The sequence below is a fragment of the Onychomys torridus genome, chromosome 6 (genome assembly GCF_903995425.1).
Source record: "Onychomys torridus chromosome 6, mOncTor1.1, whole genome shotgun sequence".
NCBI classification, from domain to species: domain Eukaryota; kingdom Metazoa; phylum Chordata; class Mammalia; order Rodentia; family Cricetidae; genus Onychomys; species Onychomys torridus.
The window spans coordinates 110,970,040-110,983,545 of NC_050448.1; the positions used below are offsets into that span (position 1 = coordinate 110,970,040).

At 42.6% G+C, this 13,506-nt stretch overlaps 1 protein-coding gene across 3 annotated transcripts in view; it reads left to right on the forward strand.

Annotated features, from left to right (window-relative positions):
* Slc39a8 (solute carrier family 39 member 8) overlaps nt 1-13,506 on the forward strand; it is a 63,364-nt gene that overhangs the window by 6,518 nt on the left and 43,340 nt on the right. The window lies entirely within an intron of this gene.

Here is a 13,506-nt window from a genome sequence, read left to right on the forward strand (position 1 = left end):
TTTTTCCTGAGGTAAAGGCAATGATAGACATAGTTGGGGGGCATTCTAGGAAGCATTAACTACATGTGGACATGCTCTTGTCTTCTTTGACCTTTTTGTGTTGAGGTGTGATAGGAATACATCTGGTAGGAATGCCTTCTAACCTGCTGGTTCTCCTGAGACCCTGGGGGTGTGATGCAGTAAGGTGATGCTTGGTTCCTCCTTAAGTCTCCTAGATGAAGGCTCCCTGCTACTTCACTCTACCCTTCACACAGGTGACAGTGCACAAGCTGCTGTGTTTGCAGGCTTTGGAAAAAAGGGGGACCTGAATGACTAATTCATCTGACTGTGATGTCAAGAGCTTCCTTTGTCTTGACGCCAGGTATGAGTGGGATCCACTTATGAAGGAGGATGCTTTTCATTCTTTCCATATATAACTCCCAAGTGCATGACTTTATCTACTCCCCCATGAGTCATGTGGACCCTTTTGTATAAAATACAAGTAATTATAGTAAGGACTTCTAATATTTCATTATGCTATATAACCATTTTAACTATTTTATTCATGATATTACATCTTGTTGTTAAAACTGTCCTATGTTAAGGGCACCATTATTGGTCTTACATATCAGGAGAACATAGCACAGAGAGGCTAAATGCCTAGACTAATGTCATACATAAGTGGTGGGATCCCTGACAACCTTACACACTGCTGTAGTGCACACATTTTTGTTATAGTCTAAAAAAAACATTTTATCTAGGCAGATAAGCCATTACCTCCTATTTTGAACTATGGCCAGAAGTTACTAACCATCAGTTACTTATCTGGCCCCATTGCTTAGTCACATGAAGGGGACAGTCATAGGGCTACAAAGCACCCAGGAAAGACGACTGGTCTGGTCCTTGTTTTGAGAGATAGATAGATAATGTGTTTGTGTGCATGTGTGTGTGTGCATATGTGTGTATGTGTGTGCACACATAGCAGCCAGCAGACAACCTCAGCTGTCTTTCCCTAGGTTCCCCCCCCCCCCCATCTTATTTTTGAGACAGATTCTCTTCTCGCTGGCCTGGAACCTGCCAAGGAGGGTAGACTGGCTGGCCTACCAGTCGATTGATTTGTTTGTCTTTATCCTTCAGCTCTGTGATTATAAGTGTGCCACTGTGCCTGGCCTTTTTTTTAAAACATGAATTCTAGAATTAAACTTAGGTCCTTATATCCTGCACAACTGTCTCCTCACTGCCTCAGAGGCCTTTTTATGCAATTAGAAAAGAAGGTGGGAAGGTGTGAAGTCAGAGGGTGAGCAAAGCTGCAGATCTTGGGCTGGAGATGGCTGAGCAGGTAACAGCACTCCTTGCCAAGGTTAATGACCTGAGTCTGATCCTCTGGACCCACAGCGTGGAAGGAGAGAACTGATGCCTGCAAACTGTCCTCTGACTTCCACGCAGCGTCATGGCTTGTGTGTGCATGCACTGAGTGTTAACGAAAAGAAAAACTGAAGCTTACACCAGACATACACAGGGACTGTGGAAAAGGAGGGTGTCTTTGCTATTCTTCATGTGTGCTGATTAAAAATGGGAAGTTTGGATTGAGAACAGATGGCTTAAACTTGTGTTCACACACACTAAGCAAACAAATGGTGTAACTAGAAAAGCACAGTGCTTAAATAATCACCAGAGTGAGCGTGCAAGTCATATTACAAGTCATATTACAAGGTCGCACACCCACGGCCCCCAGTCTGCTGACAGCATGGACTCCCAGTTGCCCCCAGTCTGCTGACAGCATGGACTCCCAGTTGCCCCCAGTCTGCTGACAGCATGGACTCCCAGTTGCCCCCAGTCTGCTGACAGCATGGACTCCCAGTTGCCCCCAGTCTGCTGACAGCATGACTCCCAGTTGCCCCCAGTCTACTGGACAGCATGGACTCCCAGTTGCCCCCAGTCTACTGGACAGCATGGACTCCCAGTTGCCCCCAGTCTGCTGACAGCATGGACTCCCAGTTGCCCCCAGTCTGCTGACAGCATGGACTCCCAGTTGCCCCCAGTCTGCTGACAGCATGGACTCCCAGTTGCCCCCAGTCTACTGGACAGCATGGACTCCCAGTTGCCCCCAGTCTGCTGGACAGCATGGACTCCCAGTTGCCCCCAGTCTACTGGACAGCATGAACTCCCAGTTGCTCCCAGTCTACTGGACAGCATGGACTCCCAGTTGCCCCCAGTCTACTGGACAGCATGGACTCCCAGTTGCTCCCAGTCTGCTGGACAGCATGGACTCCCAATTGCCCCCAGTCTACTGGACAGCATGGACTCCCAATTGCCCCCAGTCTACTGGACAGCATGGACTCCCAGTTGCCCCCAGTCTACTGGACAGCATGGACTCCCAGTTGCCCCCAGTCTACTGGACAGCATGAACTCCCAATTGCTCCCAGTCTGCTGGACAGCATGGACTCCTGATTTAGAAGGAGGAGGTATCCTTTTAGTTAGGAATAACTTTGGAACAGTTACAACTCAGTCAATTCTACTTATCTGCTTTGGTTTTAACAATACATATGCACAGAACATCTACTTATGCCAGTTGTGTCTATACTTTTATTAACATGTTGGATTTTCCAGAGAGTTACTCACTCCCTTTCATGGAATGAAATTTCCATTAATTCTAAAGATTTTTTTTCCACCCTCAGAGATGACATTTTGAGCAGCAGTGGTTCCTTCTTCTCGAGCTACACTCAAATATGAGAGAAATACCTGCACATTGTAGAATGGTTCTGCCCCAAACCCCTTCTGGCAAATGCAAGTGGACATCTTCCTTTATACAGTTCTTGACTACATCCTGCTGGGGAATGAGTTGCAGCAAGGACGGAAAGCAGGTGACCAGAGCATGTCCCCAGAATCACTTGCTCCAATATAACAAGGCATTGGCACGAGGGCTGTCTGAGTTCATAGTTACCAGGACAGGGAGAATGAAGCCCTCCTTGATGAGCTGTGCTTTCTCTCGGGCTGTAACAAGTAGAGTAGGTGGGTGAAAGGTTTGCGGCAACTAGACTTTCCAGGCTTCATGCTGTATTCCTGTTTTCTGGTTCTTCCCATCATAAGGGACAGTGACAGGCAGGGGTGTAATTTCCCCTTTATAAAACCCATTGCTTCTCAACCATGACAATGGTTTTAGTGTGCTTTCTTTAAATTTAATGCGCTTTGGAATCCCACATCATTAATTACTTTTGGTGGTAACAGGAATTACCTCTTGAGAACATAATAATGAGGTCATAAATAGGAATGGAAAATAAGGCCTGAAGTAGAGAAGGGTTGGTAAGTGCTCCATACAGCAAAGAGAACTGACCCCAGGGAAGGTGATGCTGTGGCTGGCTGCTGGAATTTGTGAGTTAATTGCATACAGAGCAGTGTTCCTGAAGGATTGTACATGTTACCAAGTGTGAAAAGTTAATCTTTGGATAATTTATTTATTTAAAAAAAGTTTGGAAACCCTAGACAATCTTAGACAATGCCATTGTCAGAGACCTTCCCATTTTCAGCTTACCTAATGGTAGAGTCTTGTTTGTAATTGACACCAATCAATTTATCCTATTTCCCACTTGTCTGTTTCTGTAGCCAAGTGTGTTTTCTGAATCTTGAGATTTATAAAGAAATGAAACTATCATCGAGTTACCTTTGTGATGCTGGGACTGGAGAGCATAGAAACCTTCAGAATGGAGCCTTGTTTAATTTGGTTTCTGTCTCTTTCCAAAGATCCTCTGTTGTTTTTCTTGGACTGAAGTTTAAGGCGAACAAAAACAAAAGTCGGTGAATCAATGGCGCTAACCCGAAAAGTAGCGTTACATCTTTTTAATCCAAATATTTAACATCTTTGCTTCAGAAGTTTGTTTGTTTTTTTTAAATATATACATGCCTAAGTGAATAGTGAGAGGAAAAAGAAAAACAAAGCTCCTAAAATACACGAGCTCAGACAAAGCCCAGGAGACAATCTTAGCTCTGTGAGCCTAGTTCCATGTAATCCATGCTTGTCATCACACGGGTGAGTCATCACTTGGGTGAGTCCCTCAGATCGCTAACCATTTTAGACAATGTAACCTAATGGTTAACAGTGTGGCATCTAGACTCAGACTGAAATTTAGATTCCTTCACTTAGAAATGTATTAGTCCCAGGCAAATAACTTACTTCTTTAATCCCGGTTTTTACCTTTGTGATCTAAATGGATGAGCCCTACCCATAGGGTGGTTTGTTACAGTAACAGCTGTAGTGCATCTGCTACATTTCAGACAGTCAAGTATCCAGTGGGAGAACTAATAATAAAATCAAAATCCATTCCTTGTACCACATCCTACAAAGAATAGTAAGAACAACGCTTAGAAAATGCTCAGCATGGGCCTGCCTCAAATCATGTGCTTGATGCATAGCTATTGTCTTCATAATACCATTAGTTGATATAATTTTATTACCTTGTAACACAATTGTTATTTGTTGGGGACCAGAACACTTTAGGATCAGTCAGTTTATAGAGGGCGTGTGGCTGTGAAAAGGCAGCAAGGATCAGTGAAATAAAGAGTTCACAGAGAAGGATGTCAGCTTGGTGACTTTGCTTCCCGTGATTTTCATTTTGAGAAAGACTCTAACCCTCTGCCTCTACTTCCCTTCATCAAACACTGGTAAGTTCCCGAAGATGTCAATCTGAAGTGTAGAACTGAATGAAAGAAAAAGTACTTGAATAGATACTGGAATTATTCCTTCCCTCCCAGAGGACTTCTTGGGCTGTGTTTAGGAATTGTCTCTGCTTTATTTTTTCTTTATAAACTTTACATTATTACTAAAATGTGAGTGGCTTGGGGTCCATGTTGTGCTTCTAGAAATTGTTTAGATTGTGGTTTTTTTAAGCTTAGATCTACTATTAAATCTATGTAAACCTAGATATGGATTTTGCAAGCCAAAGAATCCAGGGCCCTCTTAGTTTAATTGAACCTTATTAGTTGGAAGAAAAATAAGAGAATAGTCATTTTAGTTTCACTGGGAAGAGAAAAAACACTTTCAGACTGATGAGGACATCAGAATCAGTAGTTTGATTTTGAGATGAGAAACAGATCATGTGCCACATAAATTAATCATTTATTGTATGGCACCCATGGTGTCACTGGTATTAGATCATTTGGTTTGTGTACAGAGGTATGGTGGACTGTGGTTTTCTTCAAGAGCTATGCTCTCACGATTTCGGTCAGTATGTACCACTGTACCCACACCTGTTATTGTGAGATGCACTTCTTGATCTTGGGATGAACGCCACTGAAGAACATGTGGGCAGTGTCTTCACTGTAGCAGGAAGCATTGAATTCCTATTCTTCTAATCGGAACAATGGCTAATATTTGTGGAGTGCATCTTGTGTGCCAGGCATTGTGCTTGGTACTTCCTTCAGTACCATCGCTGTTAGTTCTCACCGTCCTCTGGGGAGATGGGGCTTCCAACTTTGAATCTCAGTTCTTTTCCCTTGTTGATCTGAAGCAGATGCTGTGTTGGCTAGGCAGCTCTGCTCCGAGTCCCCTGAGGACTCCCTGGGTTTGGTGCCTCCTTGTGTGTGTATAACTGGATCATGAACTGCCTGAGTGCCTCCTCCATTTCCTTCCCAGCTACTCCTCAGCGCACTATGGTCGGATGTCTCCCACCGTTTCCGTGAAATTATTCCCCACAAGGTCACCTGGATCTTGATGTGTTAAACACAATGGATGTGTCTCCTGGCTTACCTTTCTGTAGATTTTTATGATGCCACGATAACCTTCCTGAAACCCACCCTTTCCTTGTTTGCATCCATGTCTTACTTACATTGTTGTTAGGTTCTTTTTAATGTTTTATGACTTTTTTCCTGCATCTTTCAATATAGTGGTCTTTGGAATTCCTTAGGCCCATCTTCTTTTGAGTCCACACTCTCTCAATCACTTCAATCTCCACACTTATCTCTCTCTGTATTTGTATGCATTTTCTACCTGGGTTGCCTTGGTGTAGATTTTTCTCTTGGATTCAGCCTTGGACATAAAGGGTAACTCTGCTCTATTCCTAAACTCAACACATCTACACTCACTCCAAATCGAATTTACCAACCCCACTTCACCATCAGAAACTCGAGAATCCTGTTGGCTCCCCATTGGTGTTAGGCTTCACGGGCATGTACTGAGGCAAGACTTGGATCTTAATCTGTCCTTTCATCCCCCTCTCCTGCTTCCGCCATTTTCCCTCTCTCTCTTTCTCATGGACAATGTGCACGAGTCCTGTCCCAGTAACCTGAGTGTCTTTTATTTGATGTCAACTCCAGTGTCCTCTTTGTGTAATGGAGGAAAAGGATGTAGCCACTTACTAAGACTGCAGTGTTGATGAAGCCAGATAATGCGGCCAGGCACACTGTCTTGAGAAGGACAAGATGTCGGTCCCTCTGTGAGTGATGCCCTCGCACCCATCATGTCCCCATTTCCCTTCTGTTCTCTGTATTTTGGTCAAATGTTTTGCTCTAATAATGAGCAAACCTGAGTATGTTTGCTCCAAATGACTTCCCGGTACAGTTCAAACCATTTGAAAACTCCTTGCTTGGTTGGTGTGACCCTGCAGGTGGGTGTGGTCCTCACCATCACATTTCTTTAAATATTATCTCTCCTTTTCCCTTCCAATGATGTTTTGGACATTGCTTCTTTTAGGAAGCCTTTGGCAATCCCATTGCTTTTAGGAGAGGTTACCCAGCACTTGACAGACCATGCCATAATGGTGTTTTAGCTGAAACCCTAAGACCTTGTAAGATCTGTGACATGAGAGACAGACACTGAGCTACCTTCTATATCCTACCAATGTCACAGTCATATGTTTATCACATGGCTGCTGTTCAGGAAATGATTGTTGAGTGAAGAGATAAATAACTTTTTTTTTCTTTCTTGAGGCATAGTCTAACTATGTTACCATATAACCCAGGCTGGCTACCTCAGTATCCTGGTGGAGGATTATAGTCATACACTACTACTGCCAACTTGACATTAACTTGAAGAAATTGGTTCCAGCACAACGTTCTAAATTAGTCCAGTCAATCTAAATGGTTTGTTTAATTGAAAATAAATCAGTAATTCTTTGTTTTTCATGCAAATGAATTTTAAAAGTAACATGAAAGGAACACATGTTAAAATTTCAGCAATACATTGTCTGAGTAGAAAGACATAACGAGGCACCATTATATTTAATTCTGAAGTCCCCAAGATTCTTTTCTCTTATTTAGATGTAGATGCTTTTCTCCATATTTTATAGCTATGTCTTTTAGAAACACTGGTGTCGGTTTATTTGAGAATCACCAAACTGATCCTGGGAAATTCATGTAGAATGAATGTAAAACTTGTGTTTTTAAAAATGATCTCCTTGGAGGTCCTGGTAAAGGACTCTTGGCCCACATTTCTATTCAGATGTATGTGCTAATTTTAAATCTCCCTTCATGTACTTCTTTTGTGTTCCAGGCCTAGGTAGGGGTTGAAGAAACATAATATGCAAGAAATACATCCTCTCTAGATGTCTGTGGTCTGATGAATAACTTATGTATTTTTGTGAATAGATAAGGAAACTGCAATAAATGCTAAACAAATAAGTAACATGAGGTTCTGGAGAGGAAGAGATTAACACGACACTATCAAGCTCTTTAGGAGGGTTTCAAAGGGGGCTTTGCAGAACAGAAAGCAGTTGGATAGTTTGAGAAAGATTATCATAACTATGGGCCAGGTGACAGTGGCACACACCTTTAATCCCAGCACTCAGGAGGCAGAGCCAGGGGGATCTCTGTGAGTTCGAGGCCAGCCTGGGCTACAGAGCGAGATCCAGGACAAGCACCAAAACTACACAGAGAAACCTTGTCTCGAAAAACCAAAAAAAAGAAAAAAGAGTATCAAAACTATTGGTCATGGGGGTATGAAGTCATACTGAAGGTAAAATAGGAGGTTTATGGGAGCTTGGTTAGAGTATAGAGTTTGTGGCTTTTGGAAGAGGTAGCCCTTGGAAAAGGGAAAGGACTGTCAGAGATAGATAATTGAGGCTTTTAAGTGTTCAGGCACCTGGGAAAATACAGCTTTGAGAGCTTGTTTTTGCTGTTGTATGTGTATATGTGTCGGGAGAGAATGAGTTAGAGGAGGCGGTACTGGTGATGCTTCTGATAGAAACAGTCATGTGGTGTTGTAGGACAAACAGGATGAGGGGTACACAAGATTACACTAGGGACTCCCGAGTCCTCTGCTCTGCAGGTGTGGTGGTCTGAGGAAGAATGGCCCTCATAAGGCACATACATTTGAGTGATTAGTCACCAGTAGTGGCACTATTTGAAGGGACTAGAAAGATTAAAAAGTATGGCCTTCTTGGAGGAAGAGTGTCACTAGGGGTGGGCTTCAAGGTTTCAAAAGTCCATGCCATGGCCAGTCTATGTCCCTGTGACTTCGGAACAGGATGTAGCTCTCAACTGCTTCTCCAGCACCACACCTGCCATGTCTGCTCCCTGCCATGATGACAATGGACTAAATCTATGAAACTGCAAGCAAGCCCCCAATAAAATACTATCTTTTATAAGAGTTGCCTTGCCCCTGATGTTACTGTAGGCAAGCCTGTAAGCATTTTCTTAATTAGTGGTTGATGTGGGAGGGCCCAGCCCATTGTATGTCATCCCTGGGTTGGTGGTCCTGTGTTCTATAAAAAAGTGGACTGGGCAAGCCATGGGGAGCAAGCCAGAAAGCAGCACTCCTCCATGGCCTCTGCATCAGCTCCTGCCTCCAGGTTCCTGCTCTGTTTGAGTTCCTGTTCTGATTGCTTTCAGTAATGGACTATGGATGCAGAAGCATAAGCCAAATAAACCCTTTCTTCCCCAATTTGCTTTTGCCATGGTGTTTCATCATAGCAGTAGTAACCCAAACTAAAACATTTCCCATGCCAACAATCCTGTGTCCTATTGTTATACACTAGGTTCTCAAATATTTTAATTCTAAAACTTCCCCGCACTCTTATATAGGGGACATAAAAAAGTCTTAGCTTATGTGACATGTCTCTTAATATTAGGAATAAAGACATTAACATTCAAAAGTTGTAAAAGGCTATGGAAGCTCAGTTGGTTGAATGCTTGTCTAGTATACACACAACCCTGGGTTTAATCCCCTGTGCTGAATAAAACTGGGTATGGTGGCTCACGCCTGTAATCTCTGCACTCTGCAAGTGGAAGCAGGAGGATTGCTTTAAGTTCATTCTCAGCCACATGAGACCCAGGGGCAAGAAAAAAAAAGAGAAAATTAAAAAATATATTTACTCAATTTATGAATGATAACAATAATAAACCATTGCACACTGATACTTTGAGTTAGAAAGATTTGTTACTTTTAGTCACATGTACATCTGTGGGTGGGTCTGCATGTGGACATGTGCATGTGAGTGTTGGTACTATGAAGGTCAAAAACTCTGAGTCTCCCTGGAGCTGGAGCAATGGGCTGTTGTGAGCTATCTGAAGCAGATGTTGAGAACCAAACTCAGGTTCTCTGCAAGAAAAGTACATGCTTTTAGTCGTTCATGCTCTTTACCAAGAAGCCATCTCTCTAGCTTGTGTATATTTTTAAATGAAAAGAAACCCCTCTACTGCTTTATGTTTCCAGTGCTGCTTTAACAAAAGGTCCCTGGATCTTCACATCTGCTGCTGTCTGCAGTCTGTTGTGACATGAGCCATGCATCCCTGTTCATTCACAAAAGAGTGAGACTGGAAAGGAGAAATAGTAACATGATGCGAATCATTTTGACCATGTGTGTTCTCCGGCAGGGATCTAGCAACCACAGGCACCCAGTGCTACGCTTTGAGAATCAGTGAGCCTGCAATGGACGAATACAGTCCTCGTATGCAGACGTGAGGGTCTGTGAAGGTGACCGGAAGATGTTTCCAGAACATACTTCATTTACAGAGAGTTTGAGCAGTGAGGCAAAAACGGCCCTTTGAACTTAGACAACAGAAACAGTCCATGAGGCTCCCTCATGGTGACACAAAGTAGGGGGGCTCCTGCCATCGGGACAGGTCAGGTTTGAGAGCAAGAACCCAGCGTCTCCGTTTTGACGCTATACCAGGCTCTTCATGGTGAGAAGGCCTTGAGCCATGGATACAGAGTGGGAATCATGCCAGGTGCTATTGGTAATATCTGGAAACTTTGCAAAACTCTTTGAAAAAGCAGCTTCAGCTTTTAAAATTCTTTTCATTTCCCATTTTTTCTTTGTAAAGTCAACGTGTAGTTCATCTCCATGTGTCTAAGAACCTAGAAAAAGAGAGTAGAATGAAAGTAACATTTTACTTTTGTTTTTCTAGACAAATAGAAATACAGGTACATAGTTTACAACTGTGATAGCTAAACAGGCAGAAAAAATCACTCATAACTTTATCACCTGTATAGAAACACCATCAACATTTGGGAGCCTTTGTCTCTAAAGTATATTTTACAGGCTTTGTAGTAGCGATATTATTTCTACACAATGCTTCATAAGGATTCTTTTATTTTTCTAACAGTGCATAATTAAGCAAGGCATTTTTATCTTTTAAATAATATATTTAGGAGGAGAACTTTTCATCTGCTCTTTAGGAAGAATTGTAAGTGTGTGTGTGTGTGTGTGTGTGTGTGTGTGCGCGCACATGTATGATGTATCTATATTTATAAGTATCAGTATGTCTGTGTGTGTATGTGAGTACACGTTTGAGTGTGTTTGTATGTATGTATGTATGTAAGTATGTATGTATGTATGTATATATGTATGTATGTGAGTGGTGTGTGTTGTTCAGAATACATGTGCACCATTCAGGCTTTAAGTAAGAAGCATAAGAAAACATGAGATGAAAATGAAAACATTAATTTCAGAGAAACTGTTGTCGTCACTAGCCTCCTACACCTGGAGGCTATTCTTCTTCACTCAGAGTGTTCTTTGCTCAAACCTTTTCTTTTATGGAGATAAGAATGTGTGTAAAACCCAAGCCAAAAAAGATTGCATCGACTTTGAAGAGGCACTTAAGATGTCAAGCTTTGAAAAAGTAGACAGTGAACAGCCAGTGTGAAGGACACCGTTGGCGTTTCTGGTAACTGAGTTAGGTAGTTCCATTATTACAGCAAACGAACCTGGTGGTCAACCACTCCTGCTACGAATGTTCCTGTGGGAGCGTCATGCCTGTAAAACTACCTGCTCTGTGACACCTGCCAGTGACCCTTAAAGAAATAAATTAGTGAGATGTTCCCTTGTTTTCTGGGTTCAGAAAACCTCCCAATAGTTACATCCAAACCAGCACTGTAAGTTTCTGTATTTGAATGGTGGGGAGCTAAGCCAATTGTCCCATCACTCTTACTTTCTGCAGTCATTTAGGTTAGGCTACTGTTGCTACCTTAAAGCACTTTTACATTTGGCTACAAAACCAAGCAAGAGGTCATTCATTCATTTCCTCATTTATTTTACTTGTCACTTGTTTACCAGGAACTATTGTGTGCCAGGCATAGTCTTCTTCCTGTTAGTATTAGTAAATACCGACGTAACATGAGCTCAAGGGATCTGTGTGGCTTCTTTCCCATTAGAAAGTCAGTTTAGGCCTTCACTTTTTCCTTCTCCGGTCTACTCTGTGGCCCGTCATTGTCCTAATCTTACAGTCACGTTCCACAGTGGCGGATCAGGTCTACTGATCTGCTGGCTCTGCTCTGGGAGCTGAAAAAAAAAATGTCCTGGGTTTAAACAGCTGTAGAGGATCAATGCATCCAGATGGTACACATACAGCATGTTGAAGGCATGTGACCATGACCGGCCCTTCCCAGCTGTGACAGGAATGTGAGCCTGTGTTTGTGGCACTAGGAGAGGTTGTTAGTTTCTGTTGCTTGAATTCAGCCTCTTGAGCACCAGTTTTCCTGTTTGAATGGTGGGGTGGGCAAGATGTGATAGAATTGCATTTGAGGGATCTCTCCCTCTCTCTCTCTCTCTCTCTCTCTCTCTCTCTCTCTCTCTCTCTCTCTCTCTTTCTCTCCTCTTCTTCCCTCTCTCTTTCTCTCCTTCCCCTACCCCCATTAGAGTCCTAAATAGTTTAAAGAGTAATTTAATTTTATGACTCAAAGAATCAATAGGCTAATAAAATGCACTCCATTGCAGAATCTAGGTGATCTTCTGTTTATTATTTGAGTTACTTTCCATGTTTAATGAAGACATGACAGTCAATCTCTGGTGGATTATTAATGAAAAGACATGAGAACACATGGACCTGGATTTGACCTTCACCTCCCATAAACTAACCGTGGACAACTTACCTTTCCAAAATATGATTTCTTCTGTTATTAAAAGATAATGAGCTTATAGCTTTTGTTTCTCAGAATGCCTATGATTATTGTTGTTCAGAAAACTGAATTGTCAGGAAATTGCAGTTAATTTTTCTTTGAATGAAAACCTTTGTCTCACAATACCTTTATTGTGCTTACCCATTTTATATCTGTTTCCTGTCTCTTGAGGATGGGAGTCATAACTTGTTTTCAGCATCTGCACCATCTGGAGAACGTGTAAACCCTGTTTGGTTAATGAATACATTGAATGAGAACAGGGAAGAAGTAGAAAGACCTTAAATGAACAGAGGCGTGGCAAGTGGCAGACAGGTTTTTATGCCGCTGCCTCACTGTGGCATCTCTGCTTAGAACAGAGGCTGTCTGTCATGTAGTATGTAGGAAGAATGGCTTCTGAGGCTTGGGTCATAGCTGTATGCATGGCAGATTCTAGAAGGAAGCTTCAGTTTTGCTAGAAACCAACGGCTGTAGCAGTCAGTGGTGGAGCAGGGAAGGGTTCAGAAGTCACTAAAAAGAAAGAAGTGTTCTTACCACCTTGGACTCAAAGCCCTTGTCCCCCTCTGGCTTTGTAATGGAATTTACTGTTTGTATAATTGAGTTACTTTATAATCCAGGAAAATGAACTGGCCTTGGTACTTCTTTCTAATTTTGATAACCAGTAAGTTGGCAAGCATTGTATGTTACTCTCACTTCCTATATCTGTAAAGAGAGAATATAGCCTGTGTGACATTGACCAGTACAGAGAGATCACAGCCTGTGACAGTCCCCAGTACAGAGAGGTCACAGCCTGTGCAACAGTCCCCAGTACAGAGAGATCACAGTCTGTGACAGTCCCCAGTACAGAGAGATCACAGTCTGTGACAGTCCCCAGTACAGAGAGATCACAGCCTGTGTGAAAGTCCCCAGTACAGGGAGATCACAGTCTGTGACAGTCCCCAGTACAGAGAGGTCACAGCCTGTGCAACAGTACCCAGTACAGAGAGGTCATAGCCTGTGCGACAGTCATCCATAGTAACGTCCTTGTTGAGTATGTGAGCCACTCAGTTCTCCTCAGAGTTTCGATCTATGACATAATCAGTCTCTGGAATGGGATGACATTCCACTTCTGGTATGGTGTGAAGAGGGTGGCCTCAGGAGCACAAAGGCGGGTGATCTTATTGTCCTATTTAATGAGTGCTACTTGACAAGATTGCCAAGTG